The following is a 20,820-nucleotide window of genomic DNA, read 5'->3' as shown; positions in this document are numbered from 1 at the left end:
AAAGACAGTTTCAATAGAGAAACCTACAGAATGGGAGAAAATATTTGCAAGTCATGTATCTGATAAGGGGTTAGTATCTAGAATATATAGAGAACTTATAAAATTCAACAACAACAAAAAAAAACCCCAAACTGATTCAAAAATGAGCAAAAGACTTGATTAGGCATTTCTGGTTAGGGAGTGGAAGATATACACATGGCTGATAAGAAAATGAAAAAATGCTCAAATCAACATTGATATTAAGGAAATGCAAGTCAAAGTACAGTGAGATACCACTTCATACCCATTAAGATGGCTACTGCCAAAATCAGAAAATGCTGTACTGGTAAGGATGTAGGGAAGTTAGAAATCTTGTGCACTGTTGGTGAGAATATAATGAACAGCTGCTGTAGAATACAGTATGGTGGCTCTTCAAAAAATAAAAATAACATTACAGTGTGATCCAGCCATTCCACTTCTGGGAATATACCCAAAGCTTGAAAGCAGAGTCTTGAAGAGATATTTGTACCCACACGTTCATAGCAGCATTATTCACAATAACCAAAACATGGAAACAACCCAATGGGATGAATGGATAAGCAAAACGTAGTGTATACGTAAAATAGAATATTATGTAGCCATAAAAAAGAAGGAAATTCTGACATATACTATAGCTGGCATATGTATGAACCTTGAGGATATTATGCTACACGAAATAAACCATTCACAAAAAGACAAGTACATTATGATTGCACTTACATGAGATATTAAAGTAGTCAAAATCATAGTAGAATGGACCAGAGGCAAGGAGAAGGAGACAATAGGGAGTTATTGTATATTGGGTTCAGAGTTACGGTTTTGCAAGATGAAAAGTTATGGAAATGGATGATGGTGACGGTTGCACAGTATTATGCATTTAATACCATTAAATTTTCTACTTGAAAATGGTTAATGTAAATTTTATGTTACGTGTATTGTACCATGTTAAAAAATGGGGATTGGGGAAAATGTTTTCAGCAGGCATCCATTCATTCAGTGTTGTTTGAAAGTAGCAGAGACAATTGAAGAAGTTTACACTGGCTGGCTGTTCTTTTTTATTCCACTAGTATCACTGGGTTTTAGAATTTCTTAAAAAATACAATTCCCTAGAAGTTATAAAGATATAGAACTGAACTAACTGAACTAACTAATCAAATGGTATTACATTTAGATGACGTGACTGGAATATTTTTTAAAATTGTGAAAAGTGGTAAATATTGAATAAGATGCCAACAGGAAGTAGAATTAGTATGGGCAATGTGATTGTAATGATAAAAAAAAATATACAACATGCAAAAGTGAAATGACTATAGTTAAGCAGACTAAATTCTGTGTCACTGATAACAGGTTTTCATTTATTCTTGCTCTTTTCTCTGTATTTTCTCTTACATTTAAAATAAGGAAAACAAAAATCCCCTTAGGAAGCTAAACTGTCTACAGTCTCAGGAAGGATCACATTTGTGATTCAACCTGTTGAGGGTTTAGCCTCACATTTTACTGCTCCCTTAATGCTCTTACATACCCAGTCTCATTTGATCTGCCAAATTGCTCCTTCTATCAGATCTTTGCTTTTGAGCAGTTAATCACCGAGTTCTTCGTCACCATTCTCATCCCAGCTCATGTTAGACACATGAGACTATTTAGTTCCTTGTGTCAAATTGTCCGCTTCTCTCTGTTCATTACCCACCCGTTGTGTATTGCAGTAAAGGTGGCAGAAGCTAGAAAAAAATCCACTGAGAAGGACAAATTCTAAATCTGCTCCAGTTGTTGTTGTGGACAACAGTGACAGAATTGGCTAAGTCTGGACAATAATAACAACCGTCTCTCTTACTCAGGTGAACCCTGTGTGGCATTTTCCTTGCACACAAGACCAGTTGCTTTCTCCTCGCACTCAAGTTTGACTCACCATTATTGTTTAGTTTCTAATGAACACTGGTAAAATATTCAGTGGTGCCTGAAATTTTTATCTTTTTCTTAAAGGAGTTTTGAAATGATGCTCTTGAGTGTATGACTAAAGGTATCCTATAATAAAAGTCATAAAAATGGGTCAACAAAATGAAAGTTTCAATAAAAATAGTCTCTGTGATGACTTCTAAAGGATGCTTGCTGCTGACCTGGCTTTTATTTCTTCTTTAAGTATTAATCGATTTGCTGGCTTGAAAGCTTAGCTTTGAGTACGAGTAGATCTAGAGCTACACATTCCTCCTTTTTTTCTTTTTGGATAGAGAAACTGGCTTCTACTATTCCCACGAGAAATGTTGCGGTTTGTGTGCTAGTTCCACCAATATGGAATGCTGTTACTACACTTGCTGGGTTCCCACATCTCCTTTTAATACATCAGTGTGCTAGCAGTGTTGGTGAGGAAGTTTGCCTGTGAAAAATAGCAGAGCAATAAAAAGGAAAAAGTAAAGAGCAAAGGCAGCACTTTCCATTCTGAATGTCTTTCTTCCTGATCATATCTCACCTCCACAGACATCCCCAGGAGGTCGTTCGATATAATGGAAATTATAAACTTTGGCGTGTAACCATTTTTTGGCCCTGCAATTAAAAAAGGACTTGATTTTCAGGGAGATTCTTCACCTATAAAATTGAGGATAATACCTGTCTTGCAAGGATTTTGTGAGAGTTAAGTTCAGTAATGTGTACAAAACAGGTACCAGCCATGAAAGCATGTGTTTTGTGAGTCCATGAAACCCCTGGATTCGCCTTCGTTTTCCTGCTTTTATATATTTCTAACAACTCACTTACGTATTTGTTTTATGTTGGTAGTGGACATGATCCTTTGAAAACTCCCTTAAATACTTGAGGGGAAAAGCTGGGAGTGTGCCAGTCATTAATGTATTGCTTCTTAGCACAAAACCCACCCTCCTTTGTCCTTCTCTGTGCTATTGGAACTGAATTCAACAAACAACATTTCTTCACCAGGGGCTTGAGGTTAGGCTCCGCCAGCATCGAGCACAGAGGAGGATTGCTAGGCTGGAGGAAGGAGGGCTGTGCTCTTTCTTGGGTATTGGTTTTTGTGTGGTGGTGAGTTGCTAAGTCAGTGGCAGGCCCTGCAGGTTTCACTGTACAGGTGGGTGAGGGGTCCTTACTGGGGTCCTTTCATGTCCTTAAGAGGTCTGAGTCTCACCCTTGTAACCTGTAGGTTCCTCCTTGTTCACTTTTCTCCCAGCACCTTGGGGAGGCAGCTGCTCCCTGCGGCTGTTCCTTCCATTCACCTTCTGCTCACCCCATCAGTTGTTAGCCACGTTTCACCAGGATGAACCACTGTAGTTAACAGTTCTTCATTCCCTGTTCAATTCACTGGTGCAGCTTCTCTGTCCTGACCAGACCCTGATGGATACGTAGTTATTAATATAGCTGACAGTATTGATTAAATTCAGAATGACTTTTTTATTTAAAAATCTGAGCCAGGTATTTCACTGGGAGTATAAAAATGAATTAAAAATCCCTCCTCTCAAGGAACTCATAGCATGGTTGATTTGTGTCATAGACTCATATGGTGGAAAGGATGTGTGAGATCAGCTTATTTAGTTTTCTAACTTACTTCCACCTTGCTTCTAAAGCAACTATGTTAGGTCAACTTTCAGTCTGAGCTTCAAGACTCATGGGAGGCAACTGTATTTTTTCCTCTACAGATTTTTATCCTGTTCTTCCTTGTATTAAAATAAGCCCTACTGCCTTACAATTTTCTTTTTTGAGACAAATTCTGCCTTCTGGTATAATTGATTAAACTGATGAATATTTACTGGGCAACTGCTGTGCACCAAACACTGTTCTAGATCCCAGGAGTGCACTTGTGAGTAAAAATGAGGGTTCTCTGCCCTCATTGAATGTGTTCTAGTGTAGAGGTGATGAAGAAATGAGTCAGTAAACAAGACAGCAGTGAGAGGGAAGGACATAAACCAGGGAGTGCATCAGGAGTGCCCGAGAGAGACAGAATACTCCTTTAGCGAAAGTGGCCATCACAGTCCTCTCTAAAGGACATCATCAGGAATGGTTTGGCATGTCAGAGAGCCAGTGGAAGTCGGTATGGGTGCACAGAAGTCAGCATGAAAGCAGGTGGCACGATGAGGGGCAGCAGGTGCAGGGCCTGATGTTTTCAGGGGTAGAATACATTGGGAAACCAGCAGGGTTTAAGCAAAAAGTGTCATCATTTGCTTTGGGGAAAAAGAAAGAAAAAAAGCTTTTTTTCCCGTGAATACTTCGTTTCTATTTATCTACACTGTACCACTTTCCTGTCCTCCAAAATCAGTGTTATTCCTCTTCATGTTAAGAATTCTCAGCTCTTTTGACAGTTTTATCTTTCTTAAATGCTGTGGTTCCCAGGCCCCTGTTATTTTGACTGTCTTCTGGACTTGCTGTATTTATTTGTCCAGATACCAGAATTAAGCACTCTTTTGCATACTGAATATGATCTAATCAACACAGATAAAGGGAGCCTGTCACCTGATTTAGGTGGGTACTGAATTTTTTATTTTTCTAGAAGCAAACCCTGTTAGGTTCCTGACTTTTGCTGAGCCAATGCTTGGTTAATTTGAAATATGACGAAGCATGATTGTTTTTATCTTATATTTCATTCTGAATGAATTGAGTTCTTGAATTGGAATATAGAAGTTTGCTTCTTTTTCAGTTTTTGATGTAGTCTTGTTGGTATTAACCAAGTATTTTTATCCTAATTATCTCTTTCTTTGGCAGTGTCTAGGTTTGCATGCATAACCTTTCAGAAATTGCCACAATTAAAAATCAAATATGAATCACTATAAAATCTCTGAGTGAACTTTACAAATGAGCACTAGAATTCCGACACTGTCCAAGTGACACATGTGATTCCAGTTTCCAAGACTTTTTAAAAATTCTTTCATGCTTTTTCATACCATACTCCAGAAGGAGGAAGGAAGAAGGGAAAGAAGAAAGGAAAGTAAGGGAAGGAATTCACTTGATTTTGTGGTAAAATGCATAACCAGTTCATTTGTTGACTTGGATTTATGGCATTATACATGTTGAGCCTGGAGCTGCGGAATGGGTTGGAAATCTACAGAGGAGTCTCTGAGAAATATCCTGCCTGTGCTGAGAAAAAGAGTTATGTTTGCATTGTAAGACATCTGAAAATAGGATCAGTAAGTGTAGTTGTAAAAAATCATAATACACACAAGACCCAGCTTCTTAAAACATTAGTATTAACACTTACCCACTCTAGCAAACAAGTGAGAACATCTAGGATGTCACACCGATTGTGGTTATGGGGAACCCAGATTTTTCCTCCAGGTCTTCGTGATGTCATGGTATTATCAGAGACTATGGAAGCATTTGTGCCCAGTCATAACATGCAGACTGCTGTTGGCTCTATTAGTATTTGTCTTCTATTGTATTTGGTTGTATCCTAATCATAGAAGATTTTGGTTATAGAACTTCTGTTTCCTCTCTGAAAGAATGGGTCTTTATTTTTGCCAAAGTACCCAGAGAAGAAAACAACTATTCCTCAAGTGTCACTGGCTTCAGAAAGGTGAATATGAATACTTTCAAAGTGTGAAAGTGAGAATGAGGAGGCTAGTGGGGTTTAGAGTGGAAAGAAAGTTGTAGATCTGGCTCGGTGTATAAACATTCTGCCCCTTACTACTACCAGGACTGTAAGTTGGCTTAGGACAGCAGGATGCCCATACTAGAGGAAAACCTGACCCCTCAGCTGCCTCGCAGCTATGGGTAGTCATGTGACCCAGCCTTAGGCAGTGAGGTTAAACAAAAGTCAATTGGATTGGGATTCTGGAAGTGCTATGACTTTCCTGTTTTAAAATTTTTATAAAGACAGCTTGAGCTGGCGTGTATTCTTTTGGTGTGCCTTTGCCTTTTTTTCCCTAGAATGTAAATTTAAGACTGAAACACCTTCTTGTAAACTCTGAGTCAACAAGTAGGAAGAAGAAACCACATAATAAGAATGAGGGAGCAGACAGAGAGGCTGTGTGGGCATTACTGGCATAATGAAACTGCTCCACAGCCTGGGGCTCCTATCTCTGGACTCCTTGTTCTCTTGTTCTGAACAAAATTAGACCATATTATAATACGGTTTTCTTTACATGGAGATGAATGCAATCCCAACTGGTTGAGAAATCTGACCACAAAAATGAATAAATTTGACTTGATATTTTACAGGAAATCACTTTTATGAAGTCAGCGGTGTTAGATTAAGCTGAGCCAAGTAAATGTCCAAAATGGCTTATTTGATCATTTGAACCAAATCTTCAAATAAATGTCATTAAGTAAAATGCATCATGTTTCTACTTCTATGGATTCCTTGCAGTAGGCCAAAAATGTTGGTTGAATTTAACTCTCTTCTTCCTGAATATCACATAGTTCATATTGAGTGAAAAATAGAGGTACAATATACCTCTGCTGTGGCTTTTTATTTTTCTCTTTTTTTACTTTTCATGCAGGTGTAAGCGTGCATACGTACGTGTACGTATGTACGTACACACACACACACACACACACACACATACAAATAGGCATTTCCTGTAAACCAAGACCCTGAAACAAAATGTGTCTTCTCTTTTCCTTCCAAGTCCTTCTAATGCAAGTACAGTTATGGGCTTTTGGCTGTTTGCCTACCTTTTAGTGCAAATTACCTTTAAGATGAGAGCCCTTAATCATAATGGATTTAGCCTGCCCTGCTATACAATGCTGACGACTCATGTCTTATTAATGAGTATTTCGAGCATCCATTTCTGCATATCTTGTCTTATATGATAGGAAAGCATACCAATAAATCTCTTCTGCTCCGTTTATCACAGATTTCGACAACAGGAGTGTGAGCCAGGACAAAGAGACACGGACTTTAAGAAGGTGTTGCTGTTGCCCCACTGCTGACATCACAGAAAGTCTCCTTCCTTGAAACCACAGGTAAACTGTCTGTTTTACCATTGCTAAGTAGAAATACTGAATTTTTAAAGTTACCAGAGTGGTCCACATCGTCATTTCTATATCCATCATGAGTAGAACGATCAAAATCCATGTTTCATAAGGTCTGACTACAAAGGAAAATCATTTAGATGCTGTTCTGTATTAAGCATCTTCTATCATCATGATAGATTAAGTCTCTATAAGCCTTTGGAATTCCATAGAAAACTTTAAAATAGTTCTAGTCTATTCTTTTTAGCAAGATTACTAGTAATGTTTATTGATTCTAAGCAAGCTGAATCTCTATAATACCCATGGATATTTCTTTCTAGTATCATAGTGGTGTGTTGATGATTGCTGAAGACTTCTTTTTCGCCAAGCCAGAAACTTTAGGGATCAGCTTGTCTCCTCTTACCTGTCATCTCTTCCCACTCACCCTTCTATAAACATTTCTCTCTCTGTCTCTGTCTCTTTGTCCGCCTCCTCCCAGTATTCTGAATTTTGAATCTTTAAATTTCACTTCATTCTCATCACTCTGACCTTATTTTAAACCACCATCATTCTCTAACTTAACCTTAGTAGCTTTCTAATAAGTCTCACCTTTTTTCTTACAGGTTCTCTAATTTTCTTTTTCAAACTCATCACATGCTAATCGTTTTTTTTTTTTAATTAATAGAGTGCTTTTTAGAACAGTTTTAAATTTATAGAACAAATGAACAGATAATAAAATCCCCATATCCCAGCTGTCTGCCCAGTACTCACACTCAGGAACATGTGGCATTAGTGTGTGGTACAGTTGTTGCAATTAATGAAGTAAGATTGGTTCACTGTTACTAACTGAAGTCGGTAGTTTCTGTTAAGGTTCAGTCTTTGTATAGTTCTGTGGGTTTTCACAAATGCATAATGTCGTATATTTATCATTGCAGTATTATACAGAATGGTTTCACTGCCCTACAAGTTCCCAGTGTTTCATCTGTTTATCCCCCACCCTCAATCTGAGCGCCAGCAACCACTGTCCTTTTTATTGTCCCTATAGCTTTTCCTTTCCCAGAATGTCATATAGTTAGAATCAGATAGTAGGTTTCCTTTTTGGACCATCTTCCGTCATTTAGCAATATGTGTTTAAGGTTCCTCTGTGTCTTTTCGTGGCTTGATAGCTCACTTTTTTTTAATCACTGAATAATATTGCATTGTATGGATATTTCAGTTTTTTTATTCATTTACCTGCAGAAGAACCTCTTGATTGTTTCCAGTTTTGGGTGATTATGAATAAAGCTGCTATAAACAGATTTTTGTTTTGAACTCAATTGAGTAAATACCTAGAATTGGAATTGAAAAGAAACTGCCAATCTTTCTTCCCAAAGTGCCTGTGTCATTTTACATTTCCAGCAGCAGTGAATGAGAGGTCTTATTGCTCCACCTCTTGGCAAACATTTGATATTGCCAGTGTGTTGGATTTTAGCCATCTAATAGAAGTATAGTGGTATCTCATTATCATTTTAATTTGCAGTTCCCTAACGACATGTCATGTCAAGCATTTTTTCATATGCTTTTTTGCTATACATATACTTTTTGTTAGGTGTCTGTTCACGTCTTCTGCCCGTTTTTAATTGGGTTACTTGTTTCCTTATTGCTGATTTGTAAGAATTCTTTGTATATTTTCATTGCAAATTCTTTATTGGATATGCATTTTGCAAATATTTTCTTTCATAGAGCAGAAGTGTGTCTTTTAATAAATTTCTAACTTTTCAGTTTTTTCCTTTCATGGATTGTGCTTTTGGTGCTGCATCTAAAATCTCATTACTAAAACCAACGTCACCTAGATTTTTTCGTATGTTGTCTCCCGGTGGTCATATAGTTGACAGTGTTGCATTTTGAATTTAGTTCTATGATCCATTTTGAGTTAATTATGATAGGTGAAATTAGTGAAAGGTCTAAGCTCTGTGTTTAGATCTTTTTAATATATAGGTTACAACTCTTCTAGCACCATTTGTTGGAAAGAGTATCTCTTTTCTTCACTGAATGGTTTTTACTCCTTTGGCAAAGAGCAGTTGATACTATATATGTAGGTCTATTTGGGGGCTCTTCATTATGTTACACTGATATATTTGTTCTTTCACCAGTGCCACGTTGTCTTGATTCCTGTAGCATCATATTAAATCTTAAAGTTAAATAGTGTCAGTCCTCCTGTGTTCTTCCTCCTCCTCTTCTTCCTCTTCTTTTCTTTCCTCTCATTCCCCTCCCCCTGCTTCTACTTCATTTTGTCTTCAGTATTGTGTTAGCTGTACTAGTCTTTTGCTCGTCTGTCTTAATGCTGGAATCAGTTTTTTGATACCAACAAAATAACTTGCTGGCATTTTGATTGAGATTGCATTTGAGTCTACAAACCAAGTTGAAAAGAATTGACATCCCAACTATATTGAGTCTTCCAATCCATGAACATGCAAACTTGAAATAACTCATTAAGATCTTTTTGATCTTTTTTATCAGAGTTCTCTAGTTTTCCTCATGTAGATCTTGTACATATTTTGTTCAATTTGTACTGAAGTATTTCTTTTTTGGGGGTTAACATAAATGGTATTGTGTTTTTAACATAAAATTCCAATAGTTCCTTGCTAGTATATAGAAAAGCAACTGACTTTTGTATATTTACTACATATCCTGCAATTTTGCTATAATTGGTTATTAGTTTCAGGAGGCTTTTTTTTATTGTTAATTCATTGGTGTTTTCTACATAGACAATCATGCTTCTGAACAAAAGGAGCTTTATTTACTCCTTCATTATCTGTATAAGTTTTACTTTGTTTTCTTGTCTTATTGCATTAGCTAGGACTGGCATATGACATTGAAAAGGAGTAGTGATAGAAGACATTATTGTCTTGTTCCTGATATTAGCAGGAAAGCAACCAGCTTCATAGCATTAAGTACAAAGTTGTAGGTTTTTTTGTAAATTTTCTTTATCAAATTAAGAAAGTTTCCTTCTATTCCTTATTTCTGAAAGTTTTAATCATTAATAGATACTGAATTTTTTCGAGTATTTTTCTGCATCTAATGATATGATCATTAATATTTCTTTTGTATCCTGTTGATTATATTAATTTATTTTGAAATGTTGAACCACCCTTACCTGAAATAAATCCCCCTGAGACATGATGTACAATTATTTTTACATTATTTGATTAGATTTGTTAAGATTTTGCTGATAATTTTTACATCTATGTTCATCAGAGATACTGGTTTATAGATTTCCTTCCCTGTAATAGCTTTGGTTTTGGTTTTAGGGTAATATAGGCCTCATAGAATAAGTAAAAAACTGTCAACTATGCTTCTATACTCTGAAACAGAGTGCATAAAATTGGTGTCATTCCTTTCTTAAATGTTTGATAGAATTCACCAATGAACCCACCTAGGTCTGGTGCTTTCTTTGTAGGATGATTATTAATTATTTGATTCAATTTATTTACTATCTATAGACCTATTTAGGTTATTTATTCCTCTAGTGAGTTTTCATAGATCATGTCTAAGAATTGGCCCAGTTCATGTAAGTTACCAACTTTGTCGACATAGAGTTGTTTATCATGTCATTATAATATTACAACCTTTTTAATGTCCAAGTTACCAGTAGTAATGACCATTCTTTCATTTCTGATATTAATATTTTTTGTTCTTTCATTTTTCTGTAGATGGCTTGGCTAGAATTTTGTGAATTTTATTGATTTTTTTAAAAAATAGCTTTTAGTTTTGTTGATTTTTCTCTGCTGAGTTCCTGTTTTCAATTTTATTGATTATTGCTATAAATTATTATTATTATCATCATTATTTGCTTGCTTTGGGCTTATATTGCTCTTTCCCCCATTTTCCTAAGCTTAGATGATTGATTTTAGGTCTTCTGTAATATATCAATTTTATAAATTTCCCTCTAAGCACTGCTTTCACTGTATTCCAGAAATTTTGATAAATTATATTTTCATTTTTGCTTAATTGGAAATATTTAAAATTTTTTCGTTAAAGACCTCCGCTTTGACCTATGTGTTATTAACAGCAGTGTTGGGTAATATCTGAGTATTTTGGAATTTTCCTGCTATTCTGCTATTGATTTCCAGTTTAACTCCATTGTGGTCTGAGAGCATGTTTTGTATGATTTTTGCTAAGGTGTATTCTGTAGTCCAGAATGTGGTCTGTCTTAGTGAATGTTCCATGTGATCTTGAGAAGAATGTTTATTCTACTGTTGTTCGGTGAAGCATGCTGTAAATTTTGATTGGATCAATTCGATGGTGCTTTCCAGATCAACTCTATTCTTACACAGTTTCTAACTGCTAGATCTGTCAGTTACTGATAGAGGGGCGTGGAAGTCTTCAGTTATAATGGGTTCATCTGTTTCCCCTTGAAGTTCTATCAGTTTTGCCTCTTAACAGTCTATTAAGTGCATACATTTGAAGAACTGTTATGTTTTGGAGAATTGACTCCTTTATAATTTTATAATGCTTTCTTTTATCCCTGTTTATTTTCCTTGTGCTGAAGTCTGCTTTGTCTGAAATTAATATAGCTACCCATGAGTAGTGCTAACATGGTGTATCTTTCTGTATTCTCTTTTAATCTATTTTTGTTTTTGTATTTAAAATAAATTTCTTCTAGACATTTGCTTCAGTTTTTAAAAAATCCTCACTGCCAATCTCTTTATAAAGCTTTTATTGATATAGTTGCATTAATACCTACCATGTTTGCTGTTTTCTATTCATTGCATTTGTTTCTTTTATATGTTCCCTTTTTTCCTGCCTTCTTTGATTTTGATCAAACATTTGTGAGTGTACTCTTGGGATTATCACTAATATAAGCACTCTGAATCTGTAAATCTACCTTCCTCTAAGCTAACCCCTGCTAGATCAAAGCAGTAACATGAGAGTGGCAAAGAGAAGATAGTTATTTGTAGTTTGACAATGATTTTGTCATACTACTGTTCACTTAAATAATAATTGACTAGTTATATTTTTAAAGAATTACTTTATGCCCAGTATTGTTATTATTACTGTGTATAAAAATATGCTTACAGTTTTACAGTTACAATTCAGTGGAATGAGAGAAAGACAAGAAAGTATAATACAGTTTGATAAGTACTATAGAACAACAAGGAGTAGATGCTTTGAAAATGTGTGTTGGAACGTCTACCTGGGGTATAAGGGGAGTGAGGAAATGTCTGCTGATGGAACATGCATCCCAGATAACATCTGAATTTGGCAAAAGTTGACAGGCAAAGACAAGGGAAGGTTGATGTTTGGGGTGCTATGAGAAAACTGCCCTATCTTCCTTTTAGGACTTCCTACCTTCAGAGCTCCCTGTAGGATCAGCTGAGGCCTTTATTAAGACTACATTACAACCCAATTTTTCAGTCTGCTCAGTTCTGTTTTCTCTTCTTTCCCCCTGCCCCTTCCATTCCACAGCTCTTGATCCTAAGGGAAATCCCTAAGAAATTTTCTGTACTCCAATCTGTGTCTCACAGATCTTTCTGGGGAACCCAAACTTCATCAGTTGGTACCAGGAGTGGTGTTAGAAAGTAGTTGCTAAGATGAGATGCAGGAGCTGTTTCATATGTCAGCTAGCAATGATGACTCCATCATTGAATGGAATGTGAATATATATAAATGTGAATAAATCCTGGCACAAAGTAGGTTTGTAATAGTTAAATTTTTTTATTGGTGAATTAGGAAGAGTATACCAGTTTTTGTTTTGTTTCAGTTACCTACTGCTGTGTAAGAAACCAGTCCAAAATTTAATGTTAATGAAAACAAAGTGTTGTGGGTTATCAAGGCTTAGCTGGGGAGTTGTCATTTAGGGGCTTCCATACTGTTGTTCTCTGGTGTCAGCCAAAGCTGCTGTCATCAAAAAGTGCAAATGGAGCCATCTGAAACGGCTCACTCACCTTGCTGGAAGTTGATGCTGTCTGTTGACAGGGAGATCAGCTTGGACTGTGGAGAAGTGTACCTATATATGGCCCATGCATGTGGCTTTGATTTCTCATGATGTACACTCCAGGATCAGAGAGGATACAGCCTAAGAGTAAGTGTTCAGGAGACCCTTACAGCTTAAGTTCTAAATCTATGCAGCATTGCTCTTACTGTATTTTATTGGTCAAAAACAAGTTGTAGGGCCCATCCAGATTCAAAGAAATTGCCTACGCAAAGGTGTGAATAATGGGAGATGAATTTCACTGTGGGAGAGGGGGAATCTTTGGGAACTAGCTACCATGTCAGGGGCAGCCTATCAAGTACTTGAGAAGTATGTGTGTGTGTGTATAGACAGAAGGATAATTCTAAGGACACTTTAATTGGGTGACTTGCTAAACATGATTGATATTTTGGAAAAGATATAAAATCAGGGAGTGTTTAATTAGCAATTAAATACTGAATATAAATGTCAAAGGGCCTGCTTAGTAGCATGTAAAGAGGCTGTTATCTCAGCCAGAGGATAGAAAAATCATACAGTATTTTATCCCAAGGACATAAAGATACAAAGACTAATAGATACAGGGGTAGTGGGCCCACTCATATCCCCATTCATTTTTCTAGTCTGGCCACTTAAAATCTAGTTGAACTCTGGAAGATAATAGAGGACTGCTGTAAACTCATCATGGACTGTTATAAACTTAGTACCACCCAGATATAATATCTTTGCTAGAGCAGAGAAACGTGGCCTCAGAAACGTGGTGTGTGGCCATTAGTAGGACTAATGCTTCTTCTTCCATCTTATTAAGACAGAGTATCAGAAACAGTTTACATTTACTTGAAAGAGTGGAATGTACATTTATGGTCCTGCCTCTGAGCTGTATTAACTCATTGTCATGGTGTAGTCTGAAGGGACCAGGATTGCCTGGGCATCTCATAAGACTTGACCCTGGGCCCATATTGCTGACATCCTGCTAATTGGACCAGCTGTTCAAGATGCAGCCAGTATGTTGGGGCATTGTTAAGATATGTGTGCTCTGGAAGGTGGGAAATAAATTCTGTGAAATTTGAGTGGCTCACAACATTAGTAAAATATTTAGGAGTCCATTACTTTGAGACATCTCATGACATCCTCTCCTTAGTAAAGGACAAACCATTTCATCTCACATCTCCTTCCATGAAGGAGGCCCAGCGGGCCTCTTCAGGTTGCAGACGCAGATGATTCAACTCTTGGATTTACACTATCTCCAGTATATTGAGTGACATGAAAATCTGCCAGCTTTGAGTGGGCGCAAGAGCAGTGAAGTATTCTGCAGCACTGCAGGTTTCAGTTCAAGAGGCCCTGCTGTTTGGCCCATGTGATTAAGAATATGGTATATGTTGTGAGAAAACATGCCATGTGGAGTTATGGCAGGACCTAATAGGAGAACCACCATGCACATCCTAAGGATTTGGGGGCAAGATTTTGCCATTGGCAGTGAAGAGTCTTGCTTCACTTGAAGAATAGTTCCTACAATGATAAAGATAGAGAACCTGGCTGTGGGTCATCTAGTGATCATGAGCCACACTTGCCCATCATAAGGTGGCTTCTCTCATACTTATCAAATCATAAGATCTGGCAATATCCCATAGATGTGAGCAGTAATCCGTAGTAAAATGAAAGTGGTGCATCCAGGATTGGACATGTAACGGGCTAGTGAGCACATGAAAGCTGCACAAGTTGATTACTCAGATTTCTTGTACCTATGCCTCTTCCTTATGTGTGATCCCATAGGGAGGTCCCTTGTAACCAGCTGACTGGGTACAAAAAAGCCAAACTTGGTTCATGGATCATTTGGCTTGGTACATAAGTAAGCCAAAAAATGACAGCTGCTCTAAAACATCCTTTATGAGCGATAACTTTGAAAGACAGCAATTTGGATAAATCATCACAGAGAACTTTGGTCAGGATGAAAAACAGATGTGGCCCATGATTACAATATTTACAAACTTATGGTTAGTGGCAAATGGCTTGGCTGATTGACCTGGAAGGAAAAATTTTAGAAGATTGAAGACAAGGCGACATTGGAGTAAAGGCTTAATTTACTGTGGATGGACTTACAGCAGTAAGCAAACTTTGGTGTGAAGATACTAGAATCGTATTTTAATGTTCACCATAGATATCCATCATAGAAGAAATATTAAACAACTGAGAAGGCAGTGTAGCTCAACCAGTTGGCATCAGCTAGCCTTGGTCATCAGCCATCCCAGTGTTGACATAGTGAACGTGTGAATTCAGTAGCCATGATGGTAAAGATGGAGGATGTACATGGGGCAATAGCAAATACTCTTATTATTAATGATGAAGCTATTGTTAATCCCAAGTGTCTAATCTGCCAGCAGCTGAGATCATTGATGTTTTTCCAGTGTGGCACTATCCCTTGAGGAGACTAATCATCCATTTTGGTGGCAGGTTGACTACACAGACCCTTTCCACCCTGGAAGGAATAGTACACAGAAGCTTTTGGATTGAAAGTGATAACCCATTGAAGCCAAAGCTGAAGTATCAGCTTTGAGAAGATTCCTTATGAGTAGGGGGTGCTATCCTCTATGATACTGTGTATACCCTTAATCAATGATATTTATTTGATGTGTTGTCCTCTTAATACAGATCTGAGAATCAGGAGTTGATACAGAAGTGTCTCTGTTTACCATCACTCCATGTGACCCTCTTTAAGGATTTGTTTCCTGTTTCCACAAATCTGGGCTCCATGGTTCCTTAAGAGAGGAAGCATTTTCACCATTGGATACTGCACGGGCCCCACAGAACCATAAGCTACCAGTTTCTGCCTGGATACTTCTGGCTTCTTGTGTCAAAGGAAAAGTAGGTGGAAAGAGGAGTTATTACCCTAAGGAAGTAACTGACCTTGACCATTAAGAGGAAGTAGGGCTGCTGTTAAATAAAGGGGAGAAGAGAGAAATATGTTTATCATGAAGATGAAACATTTGCAAGTTTCTTGAAATTCTCTTACCAGTCTTGATGGTAAATGGACAAGTGAAGTAATCATGGATACAGAAGGCTATGGTGACCAGGCCATGCCCAAGATCATGTCCCCTTCCCTGGTGTAGCCTTCATTCAGTGGCTGAACTTTGTGGGAGCATAATAAAGGCCTTGCCCCCTCTTCACAACGGGGACAACTAGTAAGGGCCACTCTAGTTTTAGAACTTTCTGTGGGTTGACTGAGACCTTTGACTAGATTGCATAGGAACCTGGCTTCTTCCTTTGCCTAATTTTGCTCCTTTCCCTTCCTTTTCCTTCCTCAGGTATTGATCCCAAGAGCACTCTCTAATAAATTTTATGCATACCAACCTCCATCTTAAAGTTGGTTTCTGAGGAAACCCAATGTTCAACAGCTTATTGAAGCCAGAGGGAATCCTTTGAATGCATGATTGAGCAAGATGCAGTCATTTTTTCTAAAACTGAAATGGTGATTTAGTAGGAAGAGATGAAATTAGAGAACTAACCAAGGGCCTTGAAGGCCATTTTAATACAGTTTGACTTTATACTAGGTACAATATGTAGCAATCAAAATGTTTTAAATGAAAGAGAGAGACAACTGGACTTGTGTTTTGGAAAAATGACTGTCAGCCTGGTGGAAAAAAAAAGATGATACTGGAGGCAGTTATTCCAGTTAGAAGACTTTTGTAATATTATATAACATGAAGGAGAAGTTGGCTGCTTGAATTAGGAAATTGACAGGAAGGAGAACAGATGATGGATTTGAGTTATTTAAGAGATACAAGTGGGTGATGTTCTGTTTTCTTACTTGAATGATTGGGTGGATAATGTCCTACTGACAGTGCTAGGGAACACAGAAGCAGCATTGGGTTTGTGGGGAGAAAATGAGTTTAATTTAGAAATGATGAGTTTGAGATACCTGTGAGACTTCTGAATGGAGATGTCCAAACAGCTGCTGGATATACAAATCTGTAATATAGGACAGAGTTCTAGGTTAAATGTAGATTTAAATATTATCAGCCTAAAATGGATGGAGCTAGGAGAGCAGATGAGAGAATGTGTAGAGGATAAGATTAGAGGATTTAGGACAAACCTTGCAGATTTAAATAATTTCTGAAGAAAAGGGTCTTTGCAGAGGTAGGATGAATACATGGTAAAATGTAGTACTGTGGAAGCCCTGGGAAGAAAATGTGTCGGGAAATGGAAAAATAAGCAGGAGAAGGAAGAGGAGTGGAGAGGACAGTGATAACTAGCCCTGCTGAGTATTTAAGCAAGTTAAGTACTGAAAAGTATTTGCTGAGTTTAGCAGCATGTGGAGGGGCCAACTCATGTGTGTTAATATTCTGAGGATATCTGATACTATTTTGACAGTGGTTGGACTCAGTGACCTTTCAGTTCCCTTCTAACCCTTAAATTCTGTGAAATTGTTTGAGTTGTGTGCTGCCATCTCAGCAAAGAGCTTAGCCTAAGAAATCAATAAATGGGACTAAAACAAATACTGCTCTGGGTATAACCGGGGTGATCCCCAGGACTGTTAACAGCCGGAGCAACTTGTAGTTCTAAGAAGCTAGCAATTGGAGGTTAAATATTTTTATCCACAGTCACTGTGGTTTTTTTTGTTTTGTTTTGTTTTGTTTTTGCTTATGTCGTTTAATGCAATTTCCAAAAATAAAGTATAAGCTGAAGATCCATAACATAACTAATATAGTTACTTTGAGAACATTTGGAATGCTGCTTAATTATTTTATTTACAAAGTAACTAATGTTTGCTGACCTTTGAGAAGAGATGGAAAAAACATTTTCTTGGCAAATAAAGATTAAATTTACTTACGTAGATCTGGATTCAAATCAAAACCCTGTAGGCAATAGAAAAATGATAGAAGTGGATATTCAGTTAGATATCCATCAGTAAAATGTTAGCACTGAGGATTAATTTGGAAGAAGCATGTGTTGTGTCATAACTTGAGTTACTTTGTTTATCAAGATAATTTGTAATTTAAATAGAGATTAACAGATTAGTGGAACAGAATAGAAGGCCCAGAATTAGAGTGACATTTGATTTTCAATTAAGTATTTAAAACAATTAAATGCAGAAAGGGATGTCTTTGAAATAAATGGATAAACTGGATATCCGTATGGAAAAAAAGTAAACCTAAAACAGTGCCTTATATCACACCAAAAATTAGTTTGAGATAACTTATAAATCTAAATTTAAAGCTTGAAAAATAAAACTTGCAAAGAAAACATAGGTGACTGTCTTTGAGATTGCAGATAACAAACTTTTTCTTGGACAGGATAGAGAAAGCAATAACCATAAAAAAATGATAAACTTAATCAAAATTTAAAATTCTTGTCAAAAGATAACATTGAGAGAACGATTTACAAATCCACAAACTGGAAAAAAAGTATTTCCAACACAGATATCTGACAAAGGACTGATACCGAGGATATAGAAAGAACTTCTACAACTCAATAATGAGATAAATAATCCAATTGAAAATGTGCAAATTGGGGGTTGGAGGAGCATGTAGCTCAGCGGTAGAGTGCATACCTAACATACACAAGGTCCTAGGTTCAACCCCCAGTACCTCCATTAAAAATAAATAAACCTAATTACCTCCCCTCTCAAAAAAAAAAGTGCAAAAATGGACAGATGTGTTTATAAAAGAAGATACACAAATTAGCACATGAAAAAGTACTCAAAATCACAATGAGATACCAATAGACATCCAGCAAATTTCATGGATGATGCTCTTAAGATTTGTACATTTCTTTGCATATACATTATACCTCAAAATAACAACTGTGAATAAATATTGAACTCTAGTAGGTGGTGTGCATTTTGAGGTATTTAGCAAGCAGCATAGGTGAGACCTGCAGCTTAGACTTACAGCAAGTAATAAAATGCATAGATAGAAGGGTGGAGAGTTAGATAAGTAATGAAGCAAGTTTAGTAAAATGTAGAATCTAGGTGCTGTGTATATGCTTGTGCAGAATCTAGATGATACATAGATGCTCGTGCACTGTAAAATTCTTCCACTTTTCTATATATTTGAATATTTTCATAACAAACTGTTGGAATATTATCAGATTGAGTTGAATCCAATGCAAGAATGACTAAAAAGTTCCAGAGTGGATATGTTTGTGAATAAATCTTTAAAATAAATGTGAACTTCTTAATAATAATGTTGTGGGTTTTAAAATATATATAGAATTAGATGGTAAGAAGAGTACACAAGGAGGAAGGAAGATGAATGGTATTAAAAGGTTCTGAGTTCTTGTACTGTCTGGAAATGTGAGAAGTTTAAATTTGATAGTTACTAGTAAAACTAGAATGCAAGTTTTAATTGCCGAGGTAAGCAAAAAAAATGTGAATTGAAGAATGTATAAATAAAAAGCTAATACAAGGGAAAATGAAATAATATAAAGATTGATTACTCAAAAAGAAGGCAAGAACAGAGAACCATAAAAACAAAGAAGGAAAAGATGCAGATGGGAGAAAAAAACTACTACAATTGTAGATGTAAATCATATATATTAGTAATTATGTTAAGTGTAAATAGATTAAATAATTAAAAGATAAATATTGTTAGATTGGATTAAACAACAAAACCCAATAATTTGCTGCTTACAAGAGACTCACCTTAAATACAAGAATACATAAAATTTGAAAGCAAAAGGATTTTATAGAAAGACACCAGTAAAAAAGATACAGTGAAGATATACTGACATTAAAGTAAACTTCAAGGGCAGAGATAACGTTAATGACTAAAACAGGCATTTCATAATATTGTGTAAATTCAACAAGAAGAAATAATAGACCTAAATTTATATATGCATCTAATATCGTAGCCTTTAAATATCCAAAGCAAAACCTGACAGAAATAAGAAGAAAAACATAAATCCACAATTATAGTAGGAGATTTTTAAGCACATCTCTTTCAATAACTAATAGAGCAAGCAGACCATAAAAAATCATTAAAGACAGATGATTTGAATTTGAGGGATACTAGCAAACCTTAATTGCTATGTACGTACATGAGCCAAGAGCATTTCATAATAGCTGTACCAATAAAGCTAAGTGTGCTACTGAGAATCAGAATTTTCTCTAATTATTTCTGAGATTCCCTTGTTTCCAGAATTTATCAGACTCTGTATTTACAAATGACTAGGTTAAAATGTTCTCAAAGAGATTTGTTGAATACCGCACTGCCATCTTCGGCAAAGGACTAGGTATTAGGCTCCATTTTAAGCCACTTTGTAAAAATCCATGGTCAGTTACCTTGATCTTAATTTTCTGTCAGTACAACTTCACTGCAATAAAATGTGCAGGTATCATGGCAACTAAATTATATAATAAGGCTCCTTTTCCATGCTGTGAGTCAAGAATGGTTTGGACACAATGCTCAATCTTACCTATCTATATTTCCCACAGTAACTTCATTACTTCTAAAAATAATAAGAAAACTAAAATGTATTAGCAACCTCTATATGGCAGGTACCATGCCATGTAGACACTGTAGGGATCATCTCAAGTAACCATTCAGAAAAAGAGTGTACCTCTTTTAGCAGAGTATTCGTATTTGACAGTAAAAGTAAATTGAGTAAACTGCTGCTTATTAGACAATGCTTTATAAAGGACAAAATCAAGAATGCAGGTACTATATATATTATTTACAAAGATACATTTGTATGCCTTAAATTGTATACCTTAGCAGAAGATTGCACTTTGGCCTGGATATGAAGGTTCCTGAAAGCCTAGGAGGCAGATGACAAAGTGAAAGTCTCTTGTGCCTTTCTAGTTGATTGATTGGTTTCTTTCTTTATTCAGCAAGTATTTATTTATTATTTACTATGTATCAGGGACTTCGTTAATAATTAAGAGATTTGTGACTAAGATTGACGTAACTCTAGACGCCTAGCTTTTATAAGATCACGTTTTAGTTTGGGAGGGCAATATTAAGAAAACA

General features: G+C 36.4%; 1 protein-coding gene across 8 annotated transcripts in view; it reads left to right on the top strand.

The window, feature by feature from the left end:
• The window catches only part of LOC140687919 (uncharacterized), a 106,052-nt gene that overhangs the window by 15,188 nt on the left and 70,044 nt on the right, over positions 1 to 20,820 (top strand). For all 8 annotated transcript variants that reach the window (XR_012062543.1, XM_072945849.1, XM_072945848.1 and 5 more), the window contains exon 2: positions 6,807 to 6,915. The gene's annotated coding sequence lies outside the window, so the exon portion shown is untranslated. The remainder of the gene's footprint in view (positions 1 to 6,806; positions 6,916 to 20,820) is intronic.

The sequence above is a fragment of the Vicugna pacos genome, chromosome 21 (genome assembly GCF_048564905.1).
Source record: "Vicugna pacos chromosome 21, VicPac4, whole genome shotgun sequence".
NCBI classification, from domain to species: Eukaryota; Metazoa; Chordata; class Mammalia; order Artiodactyla; family Camelidae; genus Vicugna; species Vicugna pacos.
This window is presented reverse-complemented; position numbering and strand designations above follow the sequence as displayed.